Source organism: Moschus berezovskii, chromosome 2, assembly GCF_049115385.1.
Source record: "Moschus berezovskii isolate FMDL1 chromosome 2, NW_MosBer_1.0, whole genome shotgun sequence".
Lineage (NCBI taxonomy): Eukaryota > Metazoa > Chordata > Mammalia > Artiodactyla > Moschidae > Moschus > Moschus berezovskii.
In genome coordinates, this window is record NC_142461.1 from 72,290,344 (window position 1) to 72,311,215 (window position 20,872).

Consider the following 20,872-nt stretch of genomic DNA (forward strand, 5'->3'; position numbering starts at 1 on the left):
TTTTCATACCCAAGAACCAGAGTAGATTGAAAGGCTATACATGTTTGTAATTTAGTTGACCTCCCTTGTTATATTTGAAAATAGGCTTCCAACTCAGGGTTTCCACACTTGGAACATTAAGTAATGGGTGAACTCCTGAGGTTTTGAAATACTGCATTTCTTTATAGCCACTTGGGAAAAGAGCCTGACCAAGGTTGGGACCTGAGACCTGAGCTTTATGTGGCATGTAATTTTTAAGAGTGAGATATGGCTTTTTACATTTTTATAGAAAACTGCAAACCCAGTGCTTTCTCAGGGTTTGGAGTCATAACAGGCGGATGCATAGTGAGGAATTTGGGGCTTAATTTATAGCGCTATTTATTTTTTAAAACAGGCATGACTTTCCTTGTGCAGAAAACCATCAGGTGCAAGGTTTGGGACATGGAGCTGGGAAGCGTATCCTTGGTTTCATTCAGTGAATACTCAGGCATCTTACAGAGCACTAACTTTGTACCAGGCACTGTGCTGGGTGCTGAGGATAAATGAGAGTAACTTGGAGGCACTCAGATGAGGGCTATGAAATTACATTTGAGGCAGCAAACAGTTCTTCCCAGCAGGGCCTTGGAAAAAGCTAGAGAGAGGATAAGATTGACACAGAGCCTTAAAGGAGGAAAATTATTGGCTGTAAGGCATGAGGGGCCAGTGTTCCAAGACAGGCACACACATTGCATTGTGTATTCAGAAGGCAACAAGAGCTATAGTTGGAAAAGGCTAGGGCAGTGGTTCTCAAATGTATTGTGCACTCCGGTCACCTGGGGATCTTGTTACAGGAGGTCTGGGGTGACACCTGAGATCAGGCTTTTCCGACAAGTTTCTGCCTGTTGCTCAGGATACTGACTTGAGCCCACACTTTGTGCAGGGAGGTGGTGAGTGTGGAACATAAGAATAAAAATGGGGGTGAGAAGGAGGAAGGGATGAATGGTGAGGGCAGGGACCTGTCACCGTGGGCTGATTCCTGCACCCTGGTATGTTTCTGCTTTCCCTGCCTTCAAACTGGTTCGAGCATCTCTGCTGCTCCCAACCTCCACTTAGCTCCCAGTGCTGCCTGCAACCCTCAGCCAGCTCCCTCTCCCAGTCCCAACAGCAGTGATACTAAATAGTTACTACTCTCCTCACATCTCCCACCCACCACCTGTCATCATGGCCTCAGCAGAGTCCTGCGTTTTAACTCATAGAGAAAAGAGAGGTTATCAGATGGAATTTTTCCTAAGGTTGGCCTTTCTCCCCACCCAGAGCCCACCTGCCTCTTCTCCTGCTTTTCCTTTCCCCCTCAGCTGCTGGGCGGGGATATTCTTCGCTCCGCCCAAGGCAGGGCCCTCTTCTCTGGTAGAAGACATCCCCTCTTCCCTGTGGCCTTCCACAGGCCCTCCGGCCATCCATCACTCCCTGTGCCGTGTATCTCACGCCCCTTCCTTCCCAGCTTTGTTTCTTCTACTATAAACATGTTCAGGGCTCTCCTTTCTCACCTCCACCCCTACTGAGAACATGGCCTTGATCCTGAACCCCCTCTAGCTGCTGTCTGACTTCCCACCCTCCCCTCCCTGCCTCCTTTCTTCAAACAGCAAGTCAGTACTTGCTGTTTCTCTTTCTCTGCTCTTCATCTATTCTCTGCAGATTGCCGCCATCTGGGTTGGCCTCCCCGCCCCACTGGCATGGCCTGTCTGAAATTAACCCCATCCAGGGATTTCAGGCCTGTTCCTGTTTGTTCTTCACAGCACGCTACAGTGTTGCTCACTGGGGCCTTGAAGCTGCATCTCCCCGGGGGCTCTCCAGATCCCATCTCCTGGGTTCATTTTGAGTCTCTCAGCTGCATTTATTGGTTCCTCTTCCTGTGCTCTGTCTTTACCAGTTAACGTTTCCCAGGGTCCTGGTGGCAGCCTTATTCTCTTCTAAGCCTGAACATCCTTCGCTGGCTTATCACCCACCCCTGGGATTTGAACCGCTCTTTCTATGCTGTTGACAGAAAGCCGGCCCTGCAGCCCCATCTCTATATTGGTTGTATCTTTGTAAGTGTCTCACATTTAAAACACTGATTCTTCCTAAACAAGCTCCATCTCAGGTGGCCTCAGCCTGCAGTGGCTTGGAGCGGGACTTGGGTTCCCAGCCAGAGACTGAGGCTGGGTCAGGGCAGTGAGAGCACCAGATCCTAGCCACTAGACCACTGGTCAGTGCCAGGGCCCTGACCCTTTGGCTTTGCTTGAAAGAATTTCCACAAAGACCGAAAGTAGTGAAGCAAGTAACATATTTATTAAGAGGAAAGTGGGCGGATTCAGGGAGAGAGAGATTCACTGAGTCGCACCCTTGTTTGAATGACTTTTATGGGGTATTTCTTCTGCGTTTCCTTTGGCCAATCATTTTGTTGTGCCTGGTTCTCAGTCCTATTTGGAATATCTCAGGGTTCTCCAATGTGTGTGCACGCATCTCTTAGCAAAGGTGAATTTTGCCTAAAAGGTTTATGGTTAGGGCATATCCCTTGACATAGCTCCCCTTTGGCCTCCAAGGAGGAGGCCACATGTGTGGTTGGGGAGATCGCCTGCCTTCAGGAAAAGAAATATGTGTCTGAGCAGGGCCCAGCCTCCTCCCTTAATTGCCCTTCTAGTCTCCTCTTGGAGTTTTGAACCATAGGGAATGAATCTCTAATCACTTTGCCCTGGATAGTGGGGCATTTACCTCCTGCCTCACTACTCTGTATCACAGGGAACTATCTATATTCAGTACTTTGTATCAACAGTAACCTCTAATGAAAAAGAATGTGTAACATATATGTACAACACATATGTAATATAAACTGAATCACTTTACACCAGAAACTAACACAACATTGTAAATCAACTATACTGCAATAAAAAGGAAAAATGAATAAATTACAGTTATTAAACAGTTATCCAAATCTGCACCCATAGACCTGATACATTTTAAAAAATGGATTCTTTCTCTTCTCTACTAAAACTGCTTTACCTGCGGAGTTTCACTCTAGGTAAATCATACCTCTCCACTCCCCTTTTCTCAACCCCAGACTTGAGAGTCACACCTGTCTCGTCTCCTTGCCTCCCATGTCATCAGCGATAGTCTTGTCCTCTGCCCTCTTCAGCTGCTACCTTAGTATATGAAATACCTTCCTTCCACTACCCAGGTCACTGCCTTTGCCTCCACCAGACTGCTCTGCACACACCTGTGACTTTCAAGCCCTACTGCATGTCCAAATCCCTTGGAGAACTTTGAACAATTCTGATGCCCAGACACCACCCCAAACCAATTACATTAGAAAGTCAGGCTGTGGGACCCAGGTTAAGAGACATGGCTTTCGTCTCTCCTCCCTCAAATCTATCCTCCACACCGCCACTAAAGTATGTTCTTTCAAACTCAAATTGGATTATGTTTGGTCCTCTGTTCACAAATCCTTCAATGATGTTCCATTGCCTTTGGAAAAATTCTTTGGTGTGCTCTGCAAGTGTCTTGGGGGCATATTATAAGGAGACTTTTCATGATTGCATGCATGCATGCTAAGTCGCTTCAGTCATGTATAACCCTTTATGGCTGTATGGACTGTAGCCCGCCAGTCTCCTCTGTCCATGGGATTCTCCAGCCAAGAATATTGGAGTGAGTTGCCATGCCCTCCTCCAGAGGATCATCCTGACCCAGGGACCGAACCCGAGTCTCTTATGTCTCCTGCATTGGCAGGCAGATTCTTTACCTCTAGTGCCATCTGGGAAGCCCCTTCCATGATTGGCCCTGCCTAATTCTCCAGACCCATCTTATGTGGGTCCATAAAAGGCCCTTTACCCATGCCATTCTGATCCACCTCCCCAGGCATCTCTGAGACGCTCTGCATGTGCACAGATGTGGTCTTCAGTCCACAATGTGAGCTGCCTCCCACTCTATCCCACCCGTACCCCGCATGGCCAACTGCTGTCTCTGAGCTTTGATAACCCTATTCAAGCGTCATCACTTACACAGAGCCTTCTGGGATCCCCCACCCAGGCTAGGAAAAATGTTCCTTTCTGAACCTCCTAACACGTGGCTTCCTCCACACCACCACCTTTCTCTGTCCCCACCAAGGGAGCCCCTTGATGGCAGGGATGATGTCCCGTTTACATGGCACCAAAACCCAGCACATGGTAGGCACTCAGTGTGGAAAATGAATTCATTCATCCATCTCTAACTTCCTAACTAGCTTGTGCAGTAAAACAGAAAAACAGAATTGAAAGCTCATTGTGTTGTTCGGGCAAGACTTAAATCCAAAGTTTGTGTTGTTTGGACATTCATCATTACACAGAAACATGAACATAACACAAGTGAAAAGTCTCCCTGTTGAAGAAGCAGTGTCACTCCATAACGTCCTGGCAGAGCATGTGCAGCCCCCGGAATGTGGTCCTGTCTTTTTACCCTGCCATTATTGAATGAATCCTGCTACATGAAGTGACCGTGATCTCTCTGAATCCAGAGATGAGGTTAAGATGAAGCTCATTTTTAAAAGGTGTGTTTAGCCCATAGGATTGTAAACACAGACACAAGCTTCGCTAGCTCAGAACATGGAGTTTGAAAACAGGCCAAATATTGAGAGTGGGTGACTATATAAGTGGATTCTTCATTTCACTAAAGATCTATCTGCCATGGCAGCAGTTCCCAACCTTTTTGGAACCAGAAACTGGTTTCACAGAAGACAATTTTTCCATGGACCAGGCACAGAGAAAGGGGGATGGTTTGGAGATAATTCAAACGTGTTACATTTATTGTGCACTTTATCTCTATTATTATTACATTGTGATGTACAGTGAAATAATTATACAATTCACCATAATGCAGACTCTGACAGGAGGCTGAGCAGTAATATGAGTGATGGGGAGGGGCTGAAAATACAGATGAAGCTTCAATTGCTGGCCTGAGCACTCATCTCCTGCTGTGTGGCCTGGCTCCTAACAAGCCACCCACCAGTAGCAGTCCATGGACTGGGTGCCATGAGGACCCCTGTGCTATGGTATTCTTTCAAATGGATGCTTCCCTTAACACTGAAAATTAGCAGCCAGCTTACAAAAGTTCAGGCCTGCAAAACTGCTCAGATGCACGTCTCATATAAAAGATCTGGTCAGACCCTGCATCCCCCTGCTTGTGAACAAGGGTGTGAGAATCACCAGGAGTGCTCAGAAAGCAGTCAGGGTCCCAAGCCCATCAGAGAAAGGTCAGAGCCTGGACCCTCTTCCCAAGCTCCTTGGGAGACTCTGATCTGTGCCAGGATACAGTGATGGTGACCACCGTCTAGCTGTGATCAGCCACCACCCTCCAGCTGTGCTTCTCAACTCTTCTGCTTGGTATAGTCCTATCTGCGGGACTTTCAAAAATCCTGACACTCAGACCTTACCCCAGGCCAGTTAGATGAATGTCTCTGGGTGGGGGACTTTGACATTGGTAACTTCAAAAGTTCCCAGGGGCTTCTAATGGTAGCCTGGGGGTTTGAGGATCACACCCCTGGCTTGATTGGATTGGATTATTTAGTTGCTAAGTCCTGTCTGTCTCTTTGCGATCCCATTGGCTGTAGCCTGCCAGGCTCCTCTGTCTATGAGATTTCCCAGGCAAGAATACTGAAAGGGGTTGCCATTTCCTTCTCCAGGGTATCTTAACCAGATCAGGGATCAAACCCGCATCTCCTGCACCGGCATTCTTCACTATTGAGCCACCAGAGAAGCTGCCCCTGGCTTACTGGTTCTCAAACGTGGCTGCACATTGAAATCACCTGAGGGGCTTCAACAAGTATCCTGGACCTGGCTTCCACCTCCTCCAGAGATTCTGCTGTAATTGGTATGGGATGCGGCCTGGTGTCCACATCAGGATTTATAAAAGCTCCCTGGCAATTCTGACATCAAGTGTCAGATCCCTGACTGCAGCTCATCCTCCCACAGTCCCTAAAACCCTTTTTACTTTGACAGAAAAACCCATTGCTATGAGAAGATGGGAAACTCGACCTGTCATGAAGCTTTTTATCCTCCCAGCTGACCCAAAGTGACTGGAGCAGGAATCCTCCCCAGGATGAAAGTGATTATCTGTTCTGGAGAGAAAGGAGCAAATAAAAAAAGTTTACAAATTAAACTTCTAGACAACGAGGGCCCAGCCACCTTTGCCACCAAATGAATGTCCCCAAGTTCCCCAGCTGCCCGAGTGACCCTCAACTGGCCCTCAAGGTGGCCATCCCTTCCCTGGAAACATGCAAAGTGGCATTACACATAATAAATGAATAAAACTAATGGGCTCAATTATTGTAAATTTCTGGGTCATCGCTAATGGCATTTCCCTCCCTTCTTGCAGTCTGTGTTCAATTTTTTTTTCCTCTTTATGCTACCCTATTAACAGATGTCAAACCTGAATTAGTGTCTGTCATGGCTAGGTAGGCTACAGATGCCCTCCTCCACCTCATCTCCTTTCTGTGGCCTGTGTCAAGTTAGCTATCAGCATCATTTGGGAAAAAGGCATCCTACATTGTCCAAAAAGGTGCAGGTGGTACCACTCCCCATCCAGTCTTATAAACTTAATGCTTCAGGAGGTAAATTCTCCAACAACTACATGATTCACTGATGGGGATTCTTATATGAAACTTTTTTTTTTTAATGAATATACTCAGATCAAGTTTTCTTGGATCTTGAACATAGGATAGGGGTTCTCAACTTCGGCTACACATTGGAATTGTTTGGGGAGTTTTAAAAACTATTGATGCCTATGATTGTTCCTTCAGTTCAGTTCAGTCACTCAGTGATATCTGACTCTTAGCGACCACATAGACTGCGGCATGCCAGGCTTCCCTGCCCATCACCAACACCTGGCGCTTGCTTAAACTTGCGTCCATCAAATCAGTGATGCCATCCAACCATCTCATCCTCTATCGTCCCCTTCTCCTCCCTCCTTCACTCTTTCCCAGCATCAGGGTCTTTTCAAATGAGTCAGTTCTTCGCATCAGGTGGCCAAAGTTTTGGAGCTTCAGCTTCAGCATCAGTCCTTCCAATGAATATTCAGGACTGATTTCCTTTAGGATGGACTGGCTTGATTTCCTTGCAGTCCAAGGACTCTCAAGAGTCTTCTCCAACACCGCAATTCAAAAGTATCAGTTCTTTAGCACTCAGCTTTCTTTGTAGTCCAACTCTCACATACACACACACGACTACTGGAAAAACCATAGCTTTGACTAAATGGACCTTTTCAGCAAAGTAATGTCTCAGCTTTTTAATATGCTCTCTAGGTTGGTCATAGCTTTTCTTCTAATGGGCAAAAGCCTTTTAATTTCACAGCTGCAGTCACCATCTGCAGTGATTTTGAAGGCCAAGAAAATAAAGTCTCTCACTGTTTCCATTGTTTCCCCATCTATTTGCCATGAAGTGATGGGACCAGATGCCATGATCTTAGTTTTTTGAATGTTGCGTTTTAACCCAACCTTTTCACTCTCCTCTTTCACTTTCATCAAGAGGCTCTTTAGTTCCTCTACATTTTCTGCCATATGGGTGGTGTCTTCTGCATATCTGGGTTATTGATATTTCTCCCAGCAGTCTTGATCCCAGCTTGTCCTTCATCCAGCCTGCATTTCACATGATGTACCCGGCATATAAGTTAAATAAGCAGGGTAACAATATACAGCCTTGATATACTCCTTTCCCAATTTGGAACCAGTCCATTGTTCCATGTTTGGTTTCCTTAGAGATTCTGATTTCATGGTCTGAGTATGGGGGCAATGAGATATTTTAGAAGCTTCCCAGATTCCAGTGTTCAGACAGGGTTGCTACCACTGATATTTGTCAATAAGACAGATTGAGAGAAGAAAGGTTAAAGGTTACCCGTAGAGAAACATCTCCCAAGTCACAGTCTTCTTAAGGACTCTCCTTGTGAATCAACAGAGGCATTTGTGCCATTTAGAGTCTTTATGAGCACATTCAGTTGGATGAGTTTCCTAGGAGATCAGAGGTAAAGTTAGACCGTAGAAAAATCTCCAAACCAGGAGTGTTTCTTTCAGTGATCTTTTTTTGTCATTAAGAGAAAGTTGTGTCAGAAAGTTCTCACTACCATCCCCCATAGCTCATCATCTTCTTTTTGCAGTGCTGTTGGTATACCATGGATGGAGGAGAAAAAACTCAGGGCTATGCTGAGGCTGGGCCTGAGGAATAGATGATACACAGGATTACCGTGTGGTATGAGATCCTAAAGGAGCTTAGGATAAATGTTGGGTCCCCACATACTCTGCTACCCTCCCAGCTGGACACTCCCTGATCATGTTGTATGTATGTTTCCTCCCCCGGCATTCCCTCCAATCCCCTTTCCTTTCTGTGAACATCTTCCTGTTCTGTGTTTTGTATTTCTGAGTCTTGCCAACGGGACTGACTACAACCCACACAGCATCCATCTCCATCTACTTTCTTTGCCTCTGGCAGAACCCAGAATTTCCTCAGGCCTCTAGCCCAGCAGCAGGTGGTAATGTGTGATTAGTTCAAACAGTGATTATCTACCCTGGCTGCTCATTAAAAACTCCCGAGGAATTCTTCAAACAATGCTGACACTTGGGTTACACTCCCAGACATTCTGATTTAATTGGTCTGGAGTGGGTCTTAAAAACTCCCATATGATTAAAATGTGCATCCAAGATTGAGGTTTGTTGTTCTAAGGATTCTCTGGAGATATAATATAATCATAGTATTTCAGTTCTTGCTAGTGGTTTATTTACATTCAGGCAAAGATCCATTTTGGCCCGTGAAACATATGAGAACTCAGGGATGGGAGTGGGAGAGATTTAGAAAAAGGTCTCCTCTTCCTTTAAGAAGGGCAGTCTTCCTTTCTCTTTCCTAGTATTTCGAGTTGCTGGGTGAGGATAAGATGCCTGGAGCCATACAACTGTCTAAATGTGAGTAGCCATGCCCTGAGCATATTGTTATTTTTCAGTTGCTAAGTCACGTCCAACTCTTCGTGACCCCGTGGACTACAGCACGCCAGGCTTCCCTGTCCTTCACCATCTCCCAGAGTTTGCTCAAACTCATGTCCACTGAGTCGGTGATGCCATCCAACCATCTCATTCTCTGTCATCCTCTTCTCCTCCTGCCTTCAGTCTTTCCCGGCATCAGGGTCTTTTCCAATGAGTTGTCTGTTCAAGTCAGGTGGCCAAAATATTTCTGTATAATTACAAAGTGAAGTGTTATAAGGAACCTAGGTCTTTAAAATTTATTTATTTATTTTGGCTGTGCTGAGTCTTTGTTGCTGCCTGAGCTTTTCTCTAGTTGCAGTGAAAGTTGGGGTGGGGGCTACTCTCTAGCTGCAGCATGTGGGCTTCTCACTGTGTTGTGGAGCTTGGGCTCTAGGGCACATGGGCTTCAGCAATTGTGGTGCATAGGCTTAGTTGTACCTCGGCATGTGGGATCTTCTAGACCAGGGATTGAACCTATGTCTCCTGCATTGGCAGGTGGAGTCTTTACCACTTTACCATGAGGTCTTAACAAGGTCATGGAGCTGCTAAATCTGTCAATTGAGAAGGCCCTATTGTCTAGGCTTCTTGCTTTGCAAGGCTGCATGTTCCACCCAGCCTTCTAGCAGGCCTAGGCCAGAAGCAGACCATGATCCCAGACCCCAGGTGTCCAGAGAGGCCTTTGAGATGATACTTTGCCTGACACGCACAGCACCTCTGTGAGTGTGAAGCGCTGTCAGCTCTGATTAAGCCGCCCACCCAGCTCTGAGGAGCCTCAAAATGACCTTGCTGGACAGGCTTCCTGTAGAAGGCATGTCTATTGTTGAGTACTTAGTGCGGTGGATGCTGACCATGGAAGTCTGGCTGGAGTCAGGCTAATTCAGGCTTGAATCCTCGTTACTGACTGTGTGATTTGCATCAGTCACACTGTGTGCCTTGGTTTTACCATCTGTGCAATGGGATTAGCATCTACCTGGAAAAGTTGTTGCTGTGATTCGTTTAATGGATTTAGCACAGCATCTGGCATATTGTAAGTTTTTGGTGTTTGTAAGCGACAGTTTTGACTATTTCTTGATAGATTCCCCCTCTTTATGATGCAGTGAGCAAGAGGTGAAGTAATTACAAAGAGTGAGAAGAGAGACCGTTGGTTTCTGTAGTGGAGAAAGACTGGAGTTTTTCCTGTAGTTTTCTCCTCCTGGAATCTATCAAAATAATTTGAGTGATTTGCCAAGTCAGCACCGGCGCCAGGGCCGGTGTAACTGAGCCCAGGTTCCAGCTCAGCCAGTTGCCTACTTGACAGGTGCACAGAGCCCACGGCTGCCTACTTGTTGCTGGTTATGCCAAGGCCATGGCTGAGCCATGGTGTCACACTTTCCCAGAGGCTGCACCCCACTGGGGATGGTAACTCTGGTGGGAGAGGGACCTGGGGGGGTGGCCTGTCAGGGACAGGGTCCTCCGGCTTTGGGGGCTGAGCCCCGGAATCCAGTGTGGCCTCAGTTCAGAGTGCTGAGCACCCTGGAGCCAGTCCTCCTCTGGGACTAGTTCCCCATACCCAGACAGAGCCTTGGGCTTCAGAGCAGGACTGGGCGTGTGGGTATCAGACTGTTGTCTCCCCTGGTTCTAAGGGGCTTCACTGAGACTCCCTGGGAGCCTGCCTGCCCTGTCTCCATGTACCCTCTCCCCACCCCCAGCATTTTCTTCCTTCTCCTGGAAGGAAGGAGTTCTGTCCACATGCCCTACGCTCTTCTCCTGGCTTCTCCTTGGCTCAGTGAGGCTCTTGAACATTCTCTTCTCCAGCATCATCCAGGCTCTGACAGCCCTACTCCATCTATGTCCCTTCTGTCTTCCGTCCCTGTTGGGGTTCTGTCTTCTCCCAGAAGCCTGCATCTGGCACATATATGAGCACCTCACTTGCTTCTCAAATTCTAAAAATGTTGCCCCACCCCCTCTGCCCACTGGCCTCCCTGGGACCCGATCCTCTGTATTTAGGCTCCATCTCTGCTCCTCTGTGGTTTCTCCACCTTCACATCCTCCCTTTCCCCAACAATGCTGTCTGCTCTTTTGTGTTCGTCATTTCCTTTTAAAAATTATTTATTTATTTGGCTGTGCGGCATGCAGGATCTTTGCTGCAGCATGTGGGATCTAGTTGCTGGACCAGAGGTAGAACCCATGCCCCCTGCATTGGGAGCACTGAGTCCTAGCCACAGAACTGCCAGGGAACTCCCTGTTTTCATCATTCTTTTTTTTGTATGTGTGTGTGTCTGCATTTTTTAAATTGGGATATAATTGCTTTACACATTGTGTTAGTTTCTACTGTACAGCCTCATGAATCGGCCATGTGTATACACAGATCTCCTCCCGTAGCATTGAAATATATACACTACCATGTGCAAAACAGCCAGCTGGAAGCCGTGGCTGCACAGCACAGGAAACTCAGCCTGGTGCCCTGAGATGACCCAAAGGGGTGGGGTGGGGTAATTCCTGGTTCTTAAACCGAATGAACACCTGATTGCCTGCCGTGCAGCCTGGAACACCTCCAGGCTTCATGACCTCTGTCTTGCCCTTTATTTCATTCTTATCTTCCCTCTAATGTCTCTACTTCTGGTCCATACTTAGGTTTTTTCTTTTTTAAATTGATTAGTTAAGTTGAAGGAGAGCTGATTTACAATGCTGTGTTAGCGTCACGTGTACAGTACAGTGACTCCGTTATACAAATATATTTCTATATCCTTTCTTTTTTTTTTTTTTTTTTTAGAACAGTAAACGCCTTTATTAGATGAGCTAAGACAGGAGGGAAGAGGGTTTATTTGCCTTTCCGGGCCTTGATCTTCCTTCGATAGAACTCGAGCTCTTTTCCCTCTAGCACATAGCCGTCTGCTCGGCCACACTGGCCTGGTCTTGAAGCGATGCATGCAAGAAGCTTGCCCTGCTGGAACTGCTCCTCTAGACGACTGCTGATTTTGGCATTCTTTTTCCTCTCATCGTATTTCTTCTGAATTTTCTTTGATCGTTTCTTGTTTAAAATCTCTTCCTCCTTAGGAGTCAGCTTGGCCCCCTTCTTGCGGCCCAGGGGCAGTGCATAGTGAGACTCGTACCACTGTCGGTACGGTGTGCTGTCGATAAGCACAATATAGTTCTTCACCAGGGTCTTGGTACGGACCAGTTCATTGTTGGATGCATTATAGACAACATCGATTATTCTTGTCTTGCGTGTACAACACTCCGAGCCCCAGGAGAAGTTTCCCACATCCAGCCTCAAGGCCTGGTACTTCTTGTTGCCTCCCCGCACACGGACTGTGTGTATGCAGCGGGGGCCAATCTTTGTGTTGGCAGCGGGGCGTCCCAGCTCATACTTCCGCTTCTTGTGGTAGGGCTTTCTCTTGTCCCCGGTCTTACGGCGCTTGTGCCAGTTGTCCCAAGAGATGCCCATCGCTCGGCCCTGGCTGGAAAGAGCTTCTATATCCTTTCTAAGATTCTTTCCCTTTATGGGTTATTATGAAGTATTGACTATAGTTCCTTGTGCTATATGGTAGGTCCTTGTTGGTTATCTGTTTCACATACAGTAGTGTGCAGTGCTAGTCCCAAACTCCCAATTTATTCCTCCAGCACCCCACCCATCAGCTTCGGTAACCATAGGTTTGTTTCCTATGACTGTTGGGTCTGTTTCTGTTTCATAAATAAGTTTGTATCTTTTTTTTCATTTTAGTTCTCATATTGTTTCATCCTGCCTTTGTGGGGATTTTGTGGTATCACTTTATCAACTATCCTTTCTCCTCACAGCTCTGAGGTTATTTCTCACTAATTCTTTTCTCACGACTGTTCAGGTTTCTTCTGTCTTAAAGAGAAAAGAAAGAAAAGACATCCTTCCTCCACTAGTGTTCCTCAGCGGCTCTAACTGGGCGTCTTCACTCCTCCATGTAGAGAGTCGTGCCGACTCGTGGCTCCTTTCCCACACGCCTCCTCCTCTCCCTCCATAGTCGTATGGCTTCGCCTTTCCATAATTCTGAAATCACCCTCCCCAAGGGCGCAGAGAACCCTTGTGTTTCAATCCAGAATCTTCCTATGTCTACTTCAATTCAGTTCAGTTCAGTTCAGTCACTCAGTCGTGTCTGACTCTCTGCGACCCCATGAATCACAGCACGCCAGGCCTCCCTGTCCATCACCAACTCCCGGAGTTCACTCAAACTCATGTCCACAGAGTTGGTGATGCCATCCAGCCATCTCATTCTCTGTCGTTCCCTTCTCCTCCCGCCCCCAACCTTTCCCAGCATCAGATTCTTTTCCAGTGAATCAACTCGTCGCATGAGGTGGCCAAAGTATTGCAGTTTCAGCTTTAGCATCAGTCCTTCCAATGAACACCCAGGACTGGTCTCCTTTAGAATGGACTGGTTGGATCTCCTTGCAGTCCAAGGGACTCTCAAGAGTCTTCTCCAACACCACAGTTCAAAAGCATCAATTCTTCGGCGATCAGCTTTCTTCACAGTCCAACTCTCACATCCATACATGACCACGGGAAATACCATAGCCTTGACTAGACGGACCTTTGTTGGCAAAGTAATGTTTCTGCTTTTTAATATGCTATCTAGGTTGGTCATAACTTTCCTTCCAAGGAGTAAGTGTCTTTTAATTTCATGGCTGCAGTCAGCATCCGCAGTGATTTTGGAGCCCAAAAAAATAAAGTCTGACACTGTTTCCACTGTTTTTCCATCAATTTCCCATGAATTGATGGGACCAGATGCCATGATCTTTGTTTTCTGAATGTTGAGCTTCAAGCCAACCTTTCACTCTCCTCTTTCACTTTCATCAAGAGGCTTTTGAGTTCCTCTTCACTTTCTGCCATAAGGGTACTGTCATCTGCATATCTGAGGTTATTGATATTTCTCCCAGCAGTCTTGATTCCAGCTTGTGCTTCTTCCAGCCCAGCGTTCCTCATGATGTACTCTGCATATAGGTTAAATAAGCAAGGTGACAATATACAGCCTTGACGTACTCCTTTTCCTATCTGGAACCAGTCTGTTGTTCCATGTACAGTTCTGACTGTTGCTTCCTGACCTGCATACAGGTTTCTCAAGAGGCAGGTCAGGTGGTCTGGGATTCCCATCTCTTTCAGAATGTTCCACAGTTTATTGTGATCCACACAGTCAAAGGCTTTGGCATAGTCAATGAAGCAGAAATAGATGTTTTTCTGGAACTCTCTTGCTTTCTCCATGATCCAGTGGATGTTGGCAATTTGATCTCTGGTTCCTCTGCCTTTTCTAAAACCTGCTTGAACATCTGGGAGTTCACGGTTCACGTATTGCTGAAGCCTGGCTTGGAGAATTTTGAGCATGACTTTACTAGCATGTGAGATGAGTGCAATTGTTCAGGCATAGTCTATTCAGGGCTCCTGCTGTAGAAGGGAGAGCGAAAACAAGTAAGTTCGCTTGTCTGCTTGCTCCCCAAGGGGCAGCACGCTGGCTGCTTACATGGGGTGAGGCTAAGGGTGGGTAGTGGCTTAGGTGGCCTCCCCACCCTGTGGGTGGTACTGTGTTCAGGGGACACTCAACGTACCCAGGTTTTGCTCTCAACATCTTGCTTTTTCTCCTGGCTCCTCAGAAGTGGCAGTTGGGTTTCTTTTTGGTCTTTTTGTCTCTTGTTGTCCATAATTTGTCCCAACTGGGCATGCATGCTTACACAGTTATTTTTAGTCGCTTATAGTTTCTTTGTTTTGTTTTTTTTGGTCAATTAGACATTTGACCAGGTGCAGGCATTGTAGCAAAGGGTCCCAGGTCCCAGCCTGTCTCTTAGCAGACCTTTTACTCACTGGATACTGTGTGCTTTGTGAGTGACAGCTCCAAGGTGTTTGCTGAATGAATTTTGCCCACATAGTCTTAAGTAGGTACTTTAAATTCCCTCTATTCCACACACCCCATTCCATTTTTTAAATTCCCCTTTATTTTCTTAGTAAGAAATGATTAAACAAAGGCTGTCTTCTTAGTGTCCAAACCTGAGCTAACTTCTGAATTGACATCTTGCACAGACAATTGGAATCTACCCTATGACTGAGCAGACGCAGTCCCTTTGGAGTACCTGTTATTCGAGTCACATCTTGGTATTTAAATCAGGATGGTTTACCATTACTCTGTCATGAAAACTTCTACGTTCTGGTCGTGGTCAGGTTAAAACGATTTTTTTAAAAAAGACTCTATAACCCAAGCTCTTTCTGCAGTTTGTGAGAGGAGAAAATGAGGAGTTTAAAAAAAATCCATCTTACATTCCTAGAATAAAGATCTTTGGGAAGAAAAACTGTAAAGAAAAAGAAGCAGATAGACTGAATGGTTAATTAAAGTCAGCCAGTTGGGCATCTTTAATTGAAGTTTCATTACCCTTGTCCTTGGATGTAAATGACTATAAATGCAGGCTAGGACCTGAGGAATGGACTCTCAATCCATGGATACTAGGGGTTGCTGGGAGTCTTCTTAGAGCATGGCTGGGGTTGGAGTGTAGGCAGCACCTAAGCAATGGCAACAGAGGCCTGGTTTTCAATCAACTTTCAGTCTCTTTTTGAAAAATGAAACTAACCCTATAAAGAGCAGAGCATTTGATGCAAGTCAGTATAATTAAGCGCTAAATCATGGCACAGATGCTAAATGCCAGCAGAGCCCACATGGGAAGATCTATGAGTCCTGGAATAGCCTGCAAACTCCTAGGGAGGATGAAGGATTGGAGCCAAGTCTTGAGGGCTGGGAAGTTCCTATGGCTCAGGGCTGGACACGTTGAGGGGTGGTGGGCGGATATATTAGAATCAAAATCACTAAATCCTCCCCCAGCTTCTCCCCAGCCAGAACTCAGTCTACAGATCCTTGGGAGGAGCTCATGTGTGTTTCTGACCTTCAGCTTTCCTGGCTACCCTGGTGTACCTTCCTCTCCTCCCCTGCCTTCCACAGTGCCCAGTATGAGCTACTCTGGTGACCTCAGATCTTTCAACCCAGATGGACTCATATGGGTGGACCTTTCTGCTGTTTCCTCCAGGTGTCTCCAAGCCATGCTAACCACCTACTTCAGCAGTTCTTTCTTTGTACTCCCTGGTGATGAGAAGTCCCTTTTCTGTGAGACTCTAAGACAGGTCCCCAGGGGGCTGGATGTATGAAGGAGAATCAACACCAGCTTCTGGATTTGCTCTTCCCTTTGATTCCCAGCCTGACTCTCCAGATCAAACCGGGACACCACAATGGCCTCATAGGTTCATTGTTTTTCCCTGAGAACTCTTATTAGTCACAGCTCTTTGGATTGGAAACAAGAGAGAGGCTCATTCTGAGCCAAATTTGAAATAGAAGTTCATGTATGGCTGATCCAAGGATCCCTGGTGTCTATAGGAGGCTGCTTTCTACCAGACACAGTTCTCTCAGGCTGTTTGCTCAAGTGGTATCAAGGATGGCCACCACTAGCAGCAAGCTTGGACTCTGCTAGCTAGCCATCCTGCCTAAATGGTCTTTTCCGCATAGTCTTGGGGATGAAACCATAGAAATGATTGTTTGTATTTCTTGGGTCATCGATCCAGCCCTGAATCATTTGGGCTAAAGAAATGAGATCTCATCACCGACCAGGACTATGTGGCATGCCCAGTGGAGATGGACTCTGGTCAAGGGGTTTCCCTAAATGGAAGATGTGGGTTCTATCACCAGAAGAAAGACTGTTGCTCAGCCCCAAACTGGCATCCTCTGTGGAAGTGAAACAGTGGCCCTTTCTCCCACCAGTCCAAGAGATGGCTGTTAGCCCCAATCATTGATTCTCTACTGCCCCCATAAGGCTATAGCTCCACGTCTTACATTTCCTCTACAGAGATGCTCAGAGGTTGGTCTAAGGTTTCTGATAAGAAGGACACTCTAGCTGAGGTGCAGAGACAGATTATTTGGGGAAATTTGGAAAATGAAGTTATTTTCCCAAATTTGGAGAAGCTTCAAAAGTCTGCCAGAGAAGGCAATGGCAACCCACTCCAGTACTCTTGCCTGGAAAATCCCATGGACGGAGGAGCCTGGTAGGCTGCAGTCCATGGGGTCACAAAGAGTCGGACACGACTTCACTTTCACTTTCACTTTTCACTTTCATGCATTGGAGAAGGAAATGGCAACCCACTCCAGTGTTCTTGCCTGGAGAATCCCAGGGACGGCAGAGCCTGGTGGGCTGCTGTCTATGGGGTCGCACAGAGTCGGATACAACTGAAGCGACTTAGCAGCAACAGCAAAAGCTTCCGTCCCCTCCTGTTTCCTCTGTCCCCAACTCTGGTCAGCAGTGGCTGACCATGGAAGCTTCTGTGATCACTGCTGGTTTCTCATTTTGTTGAGTGATACCTTGGATTCCCAAATAAAAAAAGCAATCAAGAAGGTTTTAGTGTGATGTGGAGAGAGAGGGAAGGAGAGAGGGCCAGGCGTTTCCAAGCAGAACATTTATACAAGGACAGAGTGCCAAGTTCCTAGCAAGGTTGGCAGACAGGGCCTCCGGCAGGCAGAATGACAAGAAGGTAATCAGAACCACTTGCCACTTTCCATTGAGGTGGACATGGGAGCCAAAATGGAAGCAGAGTCTGGATGTTAAATTGTTCTTGGCTCTTCCTTTGAATTTCAAGATCCATCCCCCTGGGTTCCTCTCCTCTGATGGATTGACTGACAGGCTCAATGGGCAAGGAGAGGATTCCATATCCCAGAATCTGAGCTGTGTTAGGGGATTCTCTGAAGCTAATTGAATGCGAATGTCAGCTGCCACTGATAGAGGGAACCGGGGAAGAAAAGAACCAACTTTAATGAGGAAATTTTCAGGAGCTGAGCGAAAAACCAAAGGGTAAGTGAAGCCTCTTGAATTTCAATCCAACATCTTTGGAGCCCCTGCAAAAGCCAGTGAAACAGACGAGGGTTTCATTATTTTTCAAAGTACATTGCTGTAATCAAGAAATTAAAAACTAGAGAACTATAAAGTTTTAACTGGCAAAATGTGGGTATTTTACATGCTGATATTTTATCATGAACAATGTATGCCAATGCCATTTTTAAAAGTCAACATAAATGGCTATCTCATATTCCAAGATAAGGATATGCCATCTTGCTTTCAACATTTCTCTCTCTGGTCATTTCAGTTGCTTCAAATGTCTTCCTGCAAGGTCCTAGCCTAGGTTGTTACGGCAGTGGAGAGCTCTGTTTATTCATTCTTGCCATCATCAAAAATTATTTTACCAATCTGTTGCCAACTAGATCGCCAAAATGGCCTCTCTTTCATTCACATATCTTTGATTACTAATCAGGATAAATATTGTTTTGCATGTTTGTTAGTCTTTTGTATTTCAACTTCTGAAAATCAGCTTTGTGCTCTTTGTTGTACTTAATGGTTAACAGGATATTTATAAAGATTTTATATATATTTGTAAATGATAGATATTACAATATCGTTTATTAGATTTGTTGCTAACATTTTATTCTTTTAAAACCTTTGTTTTAAAGATGTTACTTTTTATTTTCTGTTTAATAATTGATATATTTTTTGGAGAGTAGTATGTTCCTGTTCTTTGGCCACCTTATGCGATGAGTTGACTCACTGGAAAAGACTCTGATGCTGGGAAGGATTGGGGGCGGGAGGAGAAGGGGATGACAGAGAATGAGATGGCTGTATGGCATCACTGACTCGGTGGACATGAGTTTGAGTGAACTCCGGGAATTGGTGATGGACAGGGAGGCCTGGCGTGCTGTGATTCATGGGGTCGCAAAGAGTCGGACACGACTGAGCGACTGAACTGAACTGATGTTCCTGTGGTTGACAATACTAAAGGGCATTCAGTGGAGTGTCTCCTCTCCAGATGCATCCTCCTGTCACCTCCTGAAATCACTTATTGTTACCAACACCTAGACTTTTTTCTATATGTTACATATTTATACATTTCTATATTCTTTTTATACAAATAATCTGTACACTTTTCCAAAACTTTATTTTCCCTCTTTTAGATTTTGGAGTTCATTTTCTATCAGTACATAAAGAGATTGCTTACTTTTATGACAACCCAGTGTTTCATTGAATGATTTATTGAGATATGTTTTTTAAAATTTTTCATACAATTTTTAAAGGTTATACTCCATTTACAGTTATTGTAAAATATTGGCTATATTCCTTGTGTTGTACAATACATGTTTGTAGCCTGTCTTAATACCCAATAGTTTATACCTCCCACCCCCTACCCTTATATTGCCCCCCAACTGGTAACCTCTATTGCCTCCTCTTTTGTTATATTCATTAGTTTGTTGTACTTTTTTAGATTTACTTTGGAAAACATTGCCATCAATTTTTGACCAACCAAAGTGTTGAAGGATTTTTACAGCCAGATCTATCAACCTTTTCATTTAAAATTTTATCCATTTTTAAGGCTTAAAATTTCTGTTGTACTCAGCAATCATTTAAACATTCATCTGTGTTTTCTTCCTGTGTGGTTTTAAATTAAACTTTTTACTTTAACGTAATTGTAGATTCACATGCGGTTAGTTATAGGAGATAATACAGAGAGATCTCTCATATTCTGTACCGTTTTTCTCAGTGGTAGCACCTGCCAATCACTGTGGATGCTGATTGCAGCCATGAAATTAAAAGATGCTTACTCCTTGGAAGGAAAGTTATGACCAACCTAGATAGTATATTAAAAAGCAGAGATATTACTTTTCCAACAAAGGTCCATCTGGTCAAGGCTATGGTTTTTCCAGTGGTCATGTATGAATGTGAGAGTTGGACTGTGAAGAAAGCTGATCGCCGAAGAATTGATGCTTTTGAACTGTGGTGTTGAAGACTCTTGAGAGTCCCTTGGACTGCAAGGAGATCCAACCAGTCCATCCTAAAGGAGATCAGTCCTGGGTGTTCATTGGAAGGACTGATGCTAAAGCTGAAACTGCAATACTTTGGCCACCTCATGCGACGAGTTGATCACTGGAAAAGACTCTGATGCTGGGAGGGATTGGATGCAGGAGGAGAAGGGGACGACAGAATGAGATGGCTGGATGGCATCACCAACTCGATGGACAAGAGTTTGGGTGAACTCCGGGAGTTGGTGATGGACAGGGAGGCCTGGCATGCTGTGATTCATGGGGTTGCAAAGAGTCAGACACGACTGAGCGACTGAACTGAACTGAGAACCTTGCCAAACTATGATAAAATGTCACAACTGGGATACTGATATGGGTAATTAAGGCAGCATTTGTGTCACCTTAAGAATTTCTCGTGTGATTCTAATAGAGCCACACCTACTTCATCTCATGCTCCCTATATTTAGTACCTGACAGCTATTACTCTGTTCTCCATCCTGTAGTGGTATCATTTTGAGTGTTATATAAATGGAATGATACCATACGTGATCTTTTGAGATTAGATTTTTTTCACTCAGCATACTTCTCTGGAGGCTCATCCAAGTTACCATGTGTATTAATGTTATGCTTCCTTTTATTTCTGAATGTATTCCATTGTATGGCTGTACCACAGTTTGGTTAACCATGCACCCATCAGAAGACATTTGAGTTGTTTCCAGGTTGGGCTATAATGAATGAAGCTGCTATAAACATTTATTTACAGGTTTTTGTATAAACATATGTCTTCCTTTTTCTGAGATAAGTGCCCAAGAGTATCACTGTTATGTTGTATTGGAGTTGCATGTTTAGTTTTTAGAAAGCTGTCAAACTGTTTCCCAGAGTGAATGTATCATTTTTACATCCCAACCAGCAGCATATAATGATCCAGCTTCCTATGTCTTCACTAGCATTTGTTATTGTCATAGTTTTTAGGCCTTCTGACAGATATGTAGTGATATTTCATTATGGTGTTAATTTGCATTTCTGTGAAGGCTAATGATATTAAGCTTCTTTCATGTGCTTATTTGCCTTGTGTATATCCTCTTCAAGTCTTTTG

General features: G+C 45.2%; 1 protein-coding gene and 1 pseudogene across 1 annotated transcript in view; one reads left to right on the forward strand and one right to left on the reverse strand.

Annotated features, from left to right (window-relative positions):
- Positions 1 to 20,872, forward strand: part of GPR39 (G protein-coupled receptor 39) — a 282,449-nt gene that overhangs the window by 157,018 nt on the left and 104,559 nt on the right. The gene's annotated exons all lie outside the window — the stretch shown is intronic.
- On the reverse strand, positions 11,696 to 12,395 carry LOC129537970 (small ribosomal subunit protein eS8 pseudogene; annotated as a pseudogene).